Raw genomic sequence first — 12,500 nt, 5'->3', positions numbered from 1 at the left:
TTTGCCAGGTTATATGAAAGTGCAGACCTCTGCATGATGATTGACCGTTGAATTCCGTAATTATGTGGCTTGACATAAACATATAGTTATCCCAAGCTATTGCCTCCGAAATTTGCTGGGGAGGAGTGGCCTTGGAAGTCATATTGATATCAGCAGCCTGATTGGCTCCCCTTTCAATATCCTCTTCAGGCGGGTCAGTCCTGCAAATTTCGAGTTGTCAACCAGGATACCGTCGAGTTTCGAGTGACGGTGATAACTTCCTTTTGGCACAGCTTAATAGAATCATCCCTCATGTGGATGGTGGCACCAACTGGCCTCACTAAATCAGGAATTTAGTAGGAAACGGGGGTTGAATGGCACCAGACGTTCCAAAAGTGACTTGCTCTACATGGTGCTGAATTTTATTCAATAGTAGTTCAATGTCCTTGCTCATATCTGAAGGACTGGGTCTCGATATAACGACAGTTTACTTCAGTCCGAAGGGGAGCAAATTTGCTCGATTGTGGAAGCAAACATAAAGTTTAACACTATATTTCTCACCATGTGTTAGGGTTGAGTCCACTAATTCTAACAGCTGTAACATTACAATTTATATCACAAAGAATAATATCGAATACAATTTGCCAGCATTTAGTATCATGATGGTGCTATGGGTTTGCGTTTTCTTGCAGTCTGGTCTTCATGAATGCACTGTTTTGACTAGTTCAGAATTTAGCAAAACCCCTTATCAACTTTATTATTATCAGTTTAAATCTCTCTCTCTCTCTCTCTCTCTCTCTCTCTCTCTCTCTCTCTCTCTCTCTCTCTCTCTCTCTCTCTCTCTCTCTCAAATATTAAGGAAAATAAAGAAGAAAGTTGAAATGGGGCAGAATTTTTTTTTTTTCAGAAACATTTTTGGGACACAAAAAAATCAACTATGCCATCTATGAGGTATATATCCATTGTCACCTTCATTAATCTTTTGGCTTTCTTTTCTTCTCTCTTTCTTTGTCCCAGGAAAGTCTTGAAGAAGTTTTATTTGTATTTCTGCCTCGTTTTGGAAAGAGATTTAAGGCCGAAGGAAGTAAGAGATTGCATTTTCAATATAGTTTTCTTTGATAAAGTTCATACAGATCTCTCTCTCTCTCTCTCTCTCTCTCTCTCTCTCTCTCTCTCTCTCTCTCTCTCTCTCTCTCTCTCTCCCTCGTCTTTTCGGTCGTTTCCTCCAATTATCTCAAAGAACGCATATTTATTTATCCTGAAGTAATTATTGTCACATCAGTCTGCAATTGCTTTCATCCTACTTGAAGAAACAGAGCGTGAGCGCGTGGTAGATTGCTACTTTAGTGTAACATAGGCTCTTTGCTTTCAGGCAAGCCGTAAAAGAGGTAATTTTTGTGGGGTTTACAACAGGATACTTGACACAGATGGTCATTAGACGGGACAGGCAGTTACCAGGCATGTAACAAACCCAACCCCCTCCCACAAACTGCCTTCCCTTCAATGGCCCTCCCTTTCTAGAAGAGAGTAGTAACAGGGGGACCAGTCGAGCGAAGGGGTGGAAATTTTTAAAGGAAATCTTGTCATGAAGTTTATAATATACTTGACATACTTTAGGATTAGAGATTTAACGGATGCTGGAATCTAATATATGATACATGTTTGTTTTAATTGATAAATATGATGTGATATATGTCGTGCAAATCGCAAATGAAAAGGTAATAATAACTTTTGTACATATAGGAACATGTATTGAACATTATTGATATAGCACTCTTCATTCCGATCTTGTGAAGTAATTGTGTTTTGACTACCGATGTGTGAAGATTCAGAATATTTGAAAAATTTACACAATATTTCATCTGATTTTATATGTGAATTTGGGACATAAGTACTGGTGCTGGGCTCGTGAAACCTCTTAATGTCTTAGTGCTTGGGGATCCTCACCGTTTTGTGTAAGAAGGCAATATTAGAAAAATCAATTATAACTCAGTATACACTCCTTAATAAACGTTTGATTGACAGTAATAGTTGCTTCAACGACGTTGAGGATTTTGGGGATTTAATTTTCTCGGTTACTAAATTCCGCCATTAGGCTTGGGGGCAGTACTACACACTTCAAAGAGACAGAATTCTGACTGATGTGTCTCTCTTGTATGTGAAAAAAAATATACACGTTGTTACGCAGACCATTTCAAGGTAGTTCAGGTTCGGTAGTTTTCTTTAGTTTCTTTCCTTAGGCTTGTGAACGTTTCATCCTCATATGGTGAGGAAGATTGATGGATGAAGGTTGTAGTTGTTATGGAAAGGGCTCTTACAATTAGATAGACGCAAGTGTTGATGAATCTAATCGTTTTGTGTGAATGCCAAGAGGGAACGATTTTTTCTGATTGAGTGCCCCAAAGCCCAGAGGCCATTTAGACGATTTAACCTTTTCCCTTGTCTATACTTATGAAACTGTTCGATTTCATTATGGTCGTCTAAGCCTAACGACATTAACCTTTCAAATTACATTCTTACAATATTACTCCACTCTAGATGAGTAAGTGGAATGTGAATTATTTTCCGCGAGTTTACTCATATTTTTTTTTCCCCCTCAGACTTATTTTTTTTTCTATTTTTTTTTTTTTTTTTTTTTTTTTGCAATAGCTTTGTGACGATAGCAGAACTGGTCAATAACCTGCTATCTATATCTGTGGCATCTCCTACGTTGAATAAAGAAATACTTTTTCATTTACCTTTATATTTCCCATATGTTTATGCACATAATAGGTAGTAGGTTGGACAAGGCATTAGCCACCCGTTGAGATTCTACAGCTAGCGAGTTATTGGGTCCTTTGACTGGACAGACAATAATACATTGGATCCATCTCTCTGGTTACGGCTCATTTTCCCTTGCCTACACATACACCGAATAGTCTGGCCTATTCTTTATATATCCTCCTCTCTCCAAATACACCTAACAACACTGATATAACAAAACAATTCTTCTTCGCTTACGGGTTAAGTGCTGCACTATAAATGTTCAGTGGCTACTTTCATCCTGGTATGGGTAGAAGAGACTCTTTAGGTATGGTAAGCAGCTCTTCTAAGAGAAGGATACTCCAAAATCAAACCATTGTTCTATAGTCTTGGATAGTGTCATAGCCTCTGTACCATGGTCTTCCACTGTCTCGGGGTAAATTTCTCTTGCTTAAGGGTACATTCAGGCACACTATTCTTGTTTATCTTCCCCTCGTTCTTTTTTTTTATAAGTTTTTATAGTTTAAATAGGAGAGATTTATTTGACTATAGTTACTGTTCTTAGAATATTTTAATTTAATAGTTAATTACTTCTCTTGTAGTTTATATATTTCCATATTTCATTTCCTCAATGGGCTGTTTTCCCTATTAGAGCCCTTGGGCTTATAACATCCTGCTTTTCCAAATAGGGTTGTTGCTTAGGAAGTAAATAACAACAACAACAATAATAATAATAATAATAATAATAATAATAATAATGAAATACCAGCTTTAATTTTGTCTTTATGAAGTATATAACCTCGTACCGCCCCATAATGGCAAAAAGCAGTAGCAGGGAATATACCAGGACACTGAGGAAACTATCATCTTCCATCGAACATGCATTATTATTATTATTATTATAATTATTATTATCATTATTATTATTATTATTATTATTATTATTATTGTTGTTGTTGTTGTTGTTGTTGTTATTTACAGTTTTGCATTTTTTTTTTTTATTTAGTCGTGATCTCCGTGAAGCTTTGTTTTATTCTCCCTGTTTCTTCTTCCTTGACTTCCTGGATCCATGTTGTATGTTTGTTGTGTGATATCAGATTGTCCCATATGTTTTCTCAGAGTCTCTTACTATGTTCAACTTCGGGGATTTCTTGCTCTTCCCTCTTAGTTGGCTCTATAGTCTTTAATGGTTAGTTCCGAATAGTTTGCTCTGTTGGTATTACTTATCCCTTAGCCTTTTTTCTGCCATCTCTTTCAGTTTACTCAAGTTAGATTTCCTCACCATTATTTTCTTTTCCAGGCGCCCTTTCCGAGGAGGTTGCTGCTTTGGTTTCTGTTGTGTTGGTTGTGTTGATGGTGTTGGTATTCGTATCCCCATCAGTTCTGCTACTAATCTTGCTCCGGCATATGCGAAGTTATTTCTTTCTGTGATACTGGTGGTGTGTATAATTTACCTTATTACATTGATCTCACGTGTTTTCTCCCTTAATTTCTTGGTGTTGTAGGCTTTCATTGGAGGGATCTCTGTTCTCTCTAATCTCTAATCTTTTGTACCCATTCCGTCCTCTCTGTTACTTCATCGGTGTTTTGTTGTTCTCATCATCCCTGTTATCTTCTGTGGCATCGTCTCTCAGTTTGTCTTCTCTTAATTCGTTGTCGTATATCATTTCCTTTTCCAGTTCTTTTCTTTTGTTGGGGAGAGCCAATTCTTTTTCTTTATGTTCCTTACTTAGTCTGCCAGCTTTTGCTCTGTTTGGGTGGTGTTATTCCTCTCATTCCAGATGTCGGGTTGCTTTTGATGTAACATTTCCATTTCATTATTTTCTTCTCTTGTCCATTTCTTCCTCTGGCTTGCTTCTCTATCTCCGATCTCTGGCTATTGGTTTCTGTCATTCTGGTGGTCAGTTGCTGGATGACGACCTCTAAGTACCTGACCGTCTTCCCCTTCAATTGGGCTGAATACCTGGCTGCCGTACGAAGTTCCTCTGTTGCCAGATGTCCCATTTACGTCGTTGTCGTTTAATCCTTCATTTCTTTCCATCATTGCTGAGTTTTGTTATTTAATCCATAGCTGGAGCATACCCCATCAGGGATAGGTACTCATTTACAGCTGAGTAGACTGAGGATATTATGGTAAATAAAGATCCTCTCTTGTCAGGATGCCTGAAAACTTTAAATCATTCATTCATTCATTCATTCTCCCAAGGGATCAACGATGAGGAGAGCGGTCACCCATCCAACGACTGTCCATTGACGGCCTAACCCACTCTGCACGGCGCCACTTATTATTATTATTATTATTATTATTATTATTCGAAAACTAACGAAGATAACTGGATATGTATCGTATACCCATTCAATAGAGTTTGAATTAAAGTTTGACACTGATAACTTCTTAAATGGTTTAGTAAATTAGAAATTGTAAAAGAAAGGCGTGCTTCAGGTGAATAATTTCTTCCTTAATAATAATAATAATAATAATAATAATAATAATAATAATAAAGTATAAAAAAACTGCTGATTTCACCTATGAGATACTGAAGTCTGATCATTATTAAAAAACTAAACGAAGATTAATTCTACCACGTATCACCAGAAACACGAAAGGCGACAGTAAAAATGTGTCGATATCCTGCACTGAAAGACATAAGATGGGAAGCGAGGTAAAACATTATTATGACGTCGGTTAAAGCGGCGAAAAGTGAATCCATTTTCATGACACCACCACCGGCCAAATGCCATTTTTGTATAATGAAAGCGAAATATTATTAAGACATTTTCGAAACGAACAATGATGGTGTTTTTTTAGCGGAGCTGGGAAAAGGTAAGACCACAACAGTGCTTTCACTTAATTTAAAACAGCATTGTCAGTTGTAGATCAAGACAATGTAGTCAAAATTGTATTTTGTGGAAAATGTGTTAGGCCAAAATGTTGTCTAACACGTGGTAAATGCGACAAGTTCGGAAGCTGCTAATTAAAATTCAAATGACGGTGGCTGGCAATGAGCAGTAATTCACAAATCCTGCACGGCGGTTCTTTAGGAAAACCACACTTCTGACTTTAGCAATCAATTGATTATCAAGTAATGTATATTAAAGTATGAATAGCTGGTGTTTGCGCTCAACGCATTAGTTGGCTATTGGAAGGAATATGATAAATAACGAATGAGTATTTAAAAATATTGAATTAAAGTTTATTGTTCTCAATAATAGATAATACCACCATCAACATAAGTGATATGTTTATATATATCCTAGTTTGCAGCAAAATGAATCTCCTTAAAAAACATATCATATCGAGGACAACTACAACTGCAATTCTTTGCTATCAATTGTTTTTTTTTTTTTTTTTTTTTTTTTTAATAAATTTGAAACCCTGTTTCATCTGCTGAATATCAATCATATGATCTTATCCTTAATCTAGAAACCAATTAGATGACATATATCCAATGAAGTGTTAAAACTTAGAATTTATGGCAGGATTTAACACGAACAAAAATCTAGGATGCGCTAAAAAACAATGAGCGTATGAATGAGTTCGTGGAGAGATGGGTGGTTGGATAATTATCAGTACAAATAGAGGATCACTCATGGGTACTCATCGAAGACAGAAGTTATTAAACTAGATACCATAAACAATATATAACAAGGCTTTGTCGGGTTTTCTAATGTAATTGACAACTACTTTTATCATTTCATTATACCATGAAACTGAAGATAAAATTGAAGGTAAGATTTTTTTTTATATTTGAATATTAAAACAATGAAATGATACTTGTTCCTATCCCTTTGAGCATGAAGTTAACTTTGAAATGATTATTCGGCAGGTTTACTGTCATATTTGGATATATGCGGACATTTTAAATTCACTGCACATATGGAAACGTTTATTTCGACAGAAAAATTGAAAAGAGCAGTTGCCGCCAGCAACATACTTTATTTAAAGACTATATAATTAATTAAGGATATATTTCTGATTGTTTAAAGAATATCACGGTGGGGACACCTTAATATGGAGAAAATGTTTTCTGCATCACCATGATCACCAAATCTGTACTAGTCGGGGTCACCTAGGGTCATACTAGGTTACCTCACTGTGAACGATCAGATTAAAGTATCCCACCATCACCAATCCGCCTTTGGCAAAAGTGGTGCTAAAAACTGGTTAAATCTCCGACATGAATAACGGCATGTTTGAAAGCTTTGTCCTGCAGTGGACTAGAAACGACTGCATTTATTCTTGTTGTTGATATCAATTAGTTTTGATTCTCACTACGAAGAGGTCTCCAGTGTTCCTCGATATACATAACTATCGATTTTTCCCAAAATATTAAAGGGTTGTACTAGACAACTCAGGCTAAATTTGAGGATAAATTCATTTCAGGGGGAAATGCCTTTCGAATGAAATAACTGGATAAACAGCAAACTAGAACCTGGGTGAAATGAGGTCTAGTATGCTAATGATATAATAGTGTGACGGGCTGAGAGAAGGTTGTGAACTCAAAGGCAGTGTGAAAGCAACTGAGTTAATTTATTATAGAACACTCTCCTTTATATACAAAACCTCAAGGCAACAGGAAATTACATGTTCGAGAAACAGACAATGTTACATAGGAGAAACGCAGACATGTTTATTCTGGTTCTTTTTAATGCGAGGGAAGAGCGAAGATACCAGCATAATATATACAAAATGAATTATGTACGATCGTGTGACACACGGTTGGTACATGGCTCCCTCCCTAAAAATGACATACTGTACATGTTAAATAGGGCGCCCTGATCTAGAGAGGCGAACTGTAGGCGGGTCATTTGGCAGAAGATAAGCAGGTTTTAGACAATGAATGGAGACCCAGTCTTCTTTGCCACAAATGTTTACTAGGAATGCTTTCGGACTGAGGCGGATCACAAGGAAAGGGCCCGTGTAAGGGGGCGTTAGCGGTGGCTTGCTAGTGTCTTTGCGCAAGAAGATGTGCGTTGTAGAGTGCAAGTCTGTTGGTATGTGATGCTTCGCTGGGGGCTTGTAAGTCTGGCGGCATGGAGTAAATTTTCACACGACGTGACGTATGCGCTGGAGATCGTCGGAGGATGTTGTAGAAGGAAAAAATTTGGCAGGGACGACCAATGGGTCACCATACACCATTTCTGCTGCTGAGACGTCAAGGGCGTCTTTAGGAGTGGTCCTTAGTCCCAGGAGGACCCAGGGAAGCTGAGTAAACCAGTTGGAATCCTTGCAGCGGGACATCAAAGCTGCTTTGAGGGTGCGATGGAAACGTTCAACCATTACATTGGCAGCGGGGTTGTAGGCCGTTGTCTGATGTAAGGTGATGCCGAGGAGATTCGCTAATGATGTCCATAATTGAGAGATGAAAGTGGTTCCCCTGTTGGAAGTATTATGCTCAGGGATACCAAATCTTGCAATCCATCCAGAGAGTAAGGCAGATGTACATGAAGCGGACGTTGCAGTTTCCTTGGGAATGGCTTCAGGCCAACGAGTGGAGCGGTCGATGGCGGTAAACAGGCAACGATGTCCTTGTGATGTGGGTAGGGGGCCTACAACGTCGAAGTGAATGTGTGCGAAACGACGCTGAGGTTGAGGAAAGGTGCCCACTCCGGAATCCGTGTGTCGATGTACTTTGGAAGTTTGGCAAGAAGTACAGGCGCGGACCCAATCCATAGCATCCTTAGAAATGCCGTGTCAAATGAACTTTGCCTTCAGCAGTTGTGCAGTAGAACGGCACGAGGGATGTGAAAGGCCGTGAATGAAATCAAACACCTGCCGTCACATGGGAGCAGGAATCCCAGGTCGCGGTCTACCAGTACTGACGTCACAGAGGAGGGTGGTGTTGGAGTCTTCGAGGGAGAAGTCTTCCCAACGGAGGGATGTGCAGGATATCCTACAAGCTTGATACTCTGGATCCTGTCGTTGGGCTTCAGCCAAGGCGTTGTAATCCAATCCCAGTTGAACAGCAGCCAATGTGTTTCTTGACAGGGCATCGGCAACAGGATTCATTTTCCCAGGGATGTATTGAAGGGTGCAATTGTATTCAGCCACGGCGGAGAGATGTAGGCATTGCTGGGCGGACCAGGCATCAGACTGTCAAGTAAAGGCGGGCACCAGAGGCATGTGGTCTGTGCTAATGACGAAGGGCGTACCTTCTAAGAAATGGCGAAAGTGACGGACAGCCAAGTGCACCGCCAGCAATTCTCGATCGAAATAGAATAACCCGATTCTGCCTTGGACAGTTTTCTGCTGAAGAAGGCCAATGGGCGGGGGGAGCCGTTGACCACCTGCTCGAGTACTACACCAATAGCGACGTTGCGGTGGAGAGAAGGAAAGGGGAATGTGTGATAGGAAAAGTGAGAGCCCCAGCAGTTGATAGGGCCTTCTTTGCATTGCAGAAGGCTGCCTCTTGAAGGGGACCCCAATTCAGGCCCTTTGTCTTGCCCTTGAGGGAGGCGTAGAGGGGAGCAAGAGTGGCGGCATTGGCTGGCAGAAAACGGTGATAAATAGTTGATCATGCCCAAGAATTCCTGCAGAACTTTGACGGTCGAGGGCACGGGGAAGTTCTGAATGGCTGCTACCTTCTCAGGGATGGGGTGGACTCCTTCAGGAGTGATGTGGTGCCCTATGAACGACACTTCGTTGGCGCCAATGGTACACTTGTCGTACCGGACTACAAGGCCGTTTTGTTGCAGGCGGTCGAGCACGATGCGCAGATGACGGAGGTGTTCCTCTTTTGAGGAGAACACAAATATGTCGTCCACATAACATACACAGAAAGGGAGGTCCCCTAAGATGCCATCCATGAGACGTTGAAACATGGCCCCAGCATTACGAAGGCCAAAACAGGAGTAATTGAAGGTGTATGTACCAAACGGAGTGGTGATGGCAGTTTTGGGGATGTTTTCTGGGTTCATAGGCACCTGATAATAACCCTTCAGGAGGTCGAGCGTAGAGAAAACCTTTGCTTTGTGCAGGTAGGAGGTCATGTCGGTTTTGGTCATCAAGTCCTTTATGGGTAAACTATTGACTCGGTATGGCAGCGCGTATAGGTCCGGGTAAACGGCGTATCCAAAGGGCACGAAGTAGGTTCACCTCACGAGGAGAGCCGTCTTCAGCAGGTTGAAGGCGAGCGATACTGGTTATTTCCCTGAGGGTAAGCGAAGCCCTTTGGTCCTCCAACGGCTGTTGCGAGAGCTGAAAAAGCTTTGCTACACGGGCAGCTGGCGACGGCGAGTACTGCTGCATAAGGTATGTTTTGTGGGCGGCATACGCTATTGGGGTGTCTCCTTGTTCACAAAGCCAGTCGGATATTTCCGGGAAGGTGTCCTTGGGTATCGCCGCGAGAACATAATCTGCTTTGGTGGTTGAGCGAGTCACGCCCTTGATGCGAAACTGGACTTCTGCGCGCTGAAATCAAGCAAACGCCTCTCCGCTGGCGAACGGGGAAAGTTTCAATGGGGCAGCCGCAGTGCCAACTCCTGTAGAGTCCGTTATAGTACCAACGATGGAGGGGCGAGAGGGGTGGGGGTGGAAGGCGGTGGGAGCGAGTCGACTTCCGGGGTCACCAATGTGACGGGCTGAGAGAAGGTTGTGAACTCAAAGGCAGTGTGAAAGCAACTGAGTTAATCTAATATAGAACACTCTCCTTTATATACAAAACCTCAAGGCAACAGGAAATTATATGTTCGAGAAACAGACAATGTTACATAGGAGAAACGCAGACATGTTTATTCTGGTTCTTTTTAGTGCGAGGGAAGAGCAAAGATACAAGCATAATATATACAAAATGAATTATGTACGATCGTGTGACACACAGTTGGTACAATAGCCATGTAATGGATGGCAGAGGCAAGGGACAGAGCCATTGACCTAGAAACTGATCACATATTTATTATTATTATTATTATTATTATTATTATTATTATGATCAGTGTCCAAGCACCCTCTCCAACAACCAACCTAGAACCATGGTGAGCCAGGCATTGGCTGCAAATTATAGTCTCCCAAAACCCCCTTCCCTAGACCGCAAGGATGATGAGGTTGCAGATACTACAAAAAACTATCGAGTTTGAGCGGGACTAGAACCCCAGTCCGGCGATCGCTAGGCAAAAAGATTTTCAATAGGCCACCACAATCATTTTGGAGTGATAGCTTTCATTAGAAATAAAGACAACTACACTCTTCTGAAAATAGACTGAGTAGATTGTTAATATCTGAACCTATAAGGAAATGAGGATATTTATTTCTGCTCTACGAAAACTGAGGGACATCGACAGATATATAATTTTAATCTTATCGTTTTCTTAGACCAAACGGTTTTCACTGACCTCACTCTTGAAGTTTGCGCTTTCGAATCCCATCTGGGAATGAGAAACTTTTTCACTCCTTCTATTTCTTATTGAGGATTAAAGGCTTTCGGCAAAGTAAATCTTTCAAAAACACTGATTACTCAAGAGCCAATCAAGTTTTTAACATCATGACAAATTGTGTCAGGTCTTACAAATTTATGTTACTCGAGGACTGAGTTCAAGATTTCCTTTCTGACCAGATTACAATTCAGAGTTAAGAGTCTATCAAATGGTAATAGACAGTTTGTGAGTAGTTTAATACTTTTTATTATTTGAAAGAAAGGGGTCTGATTTTACGTACTAACTTTGATTGATAATTAGAATAGCTTATCTGTTTTGTTTTTTTATTGTAATGGTTCTTTGTTTGAGAAAAATAATACCCCTTCTGGAGTTATCCAATTTCTTTTTTCTCAATTCAAAATCATCGTTTTTATTTTTTATATTCTATATCACCTGAGTTTTGGGTAACAATAAGATAATAAAAAACTTGAAACTGACAAAAATGAATACACGAATATTACCTGCTTGATTTTTATTCTACTATTTTTGAACGAACACAATTCGCATTTATTAAAAGACAATATCAATAAATAATATATAAATGAAGGATATAGGAAGGAAGAGAACCCGTTCCTAAAATATTGAAAGGCTGGTTTAATAGACAGGTAATAACAAGACATACAGAATAATAACTTCATACAAAACCATTTATTGGGATATCTAGAGAATTCTGACACCTCATTAGCAGCCAGGTTTATAAAATTCCGTATTCTGGTCGGAACGTATTAGTTTGATGATCATCAATTTGAAAGGAAAATTCATTCTCAACATGTTTAATGTGACTCCAGTTATAGAGATTAATTCGTTTTTGTAACCAGCAAACAGGGATGCGATTTTCCTAATGGCAAAGCCCGTCCCACTTTCGACCAAATATTGTTATGTTTAAATGAAACCCATGAAAACTCAAATTGAGATATATATATATACCAGAGGCACTTCTCCCATATTTTTGGGGGTAGCCGACATCAACAAAGAAACAAAACAAAAAGGGGACCTCTACTCTCTACGTTCTTTCAGCCTAACCAGGGACTCAACCGAGTTCAGCTGGTACTGCTAGGGCACCACAGCCCAACCTCCCACATTATCCACCACAGATGAAGCTTCATAATGCTAAATCCCCTACTGCTGCTACCTCCGCGGTCATCTAAGGCACCAGAGGAAGCAGGAGGGCCTACTGGAACTGCGTCACAATCGCTCGCCATTCATTCTTATTTCTAGCACGCTCTCTTGCCTCTCTCACATCTATCCTCCTATCACCCAGAGCTTTCTTCACACCATCCATCCATCTAAACCTTGGCCTTCCTCTTGTACTTCTCCCATCAACTCTTGCATTCACCACCTTCTTTAGCAGACAACCATTTTTCATT

The sequence above is a fragment of the Palaemon carinicauda genome, chromosome 12 (genome assembly GCF_036898095.1).
Source record: "Palaemon carinicauda isolate YSFRI2023 chromosome 12, ASM3689809v2, whole genome shotgun sequence".
In the NCBI taxonomy this organism is placed as follows: domain Eukaryota; kingdom Metazoa; phylum Arthropoda; class Malacostraca; order Decapoda; family Palaemonidae; genus Palaemon; species Palaemon carinicauda.
Note: the sequence above shows the minus strand (reverse complement) of the source record.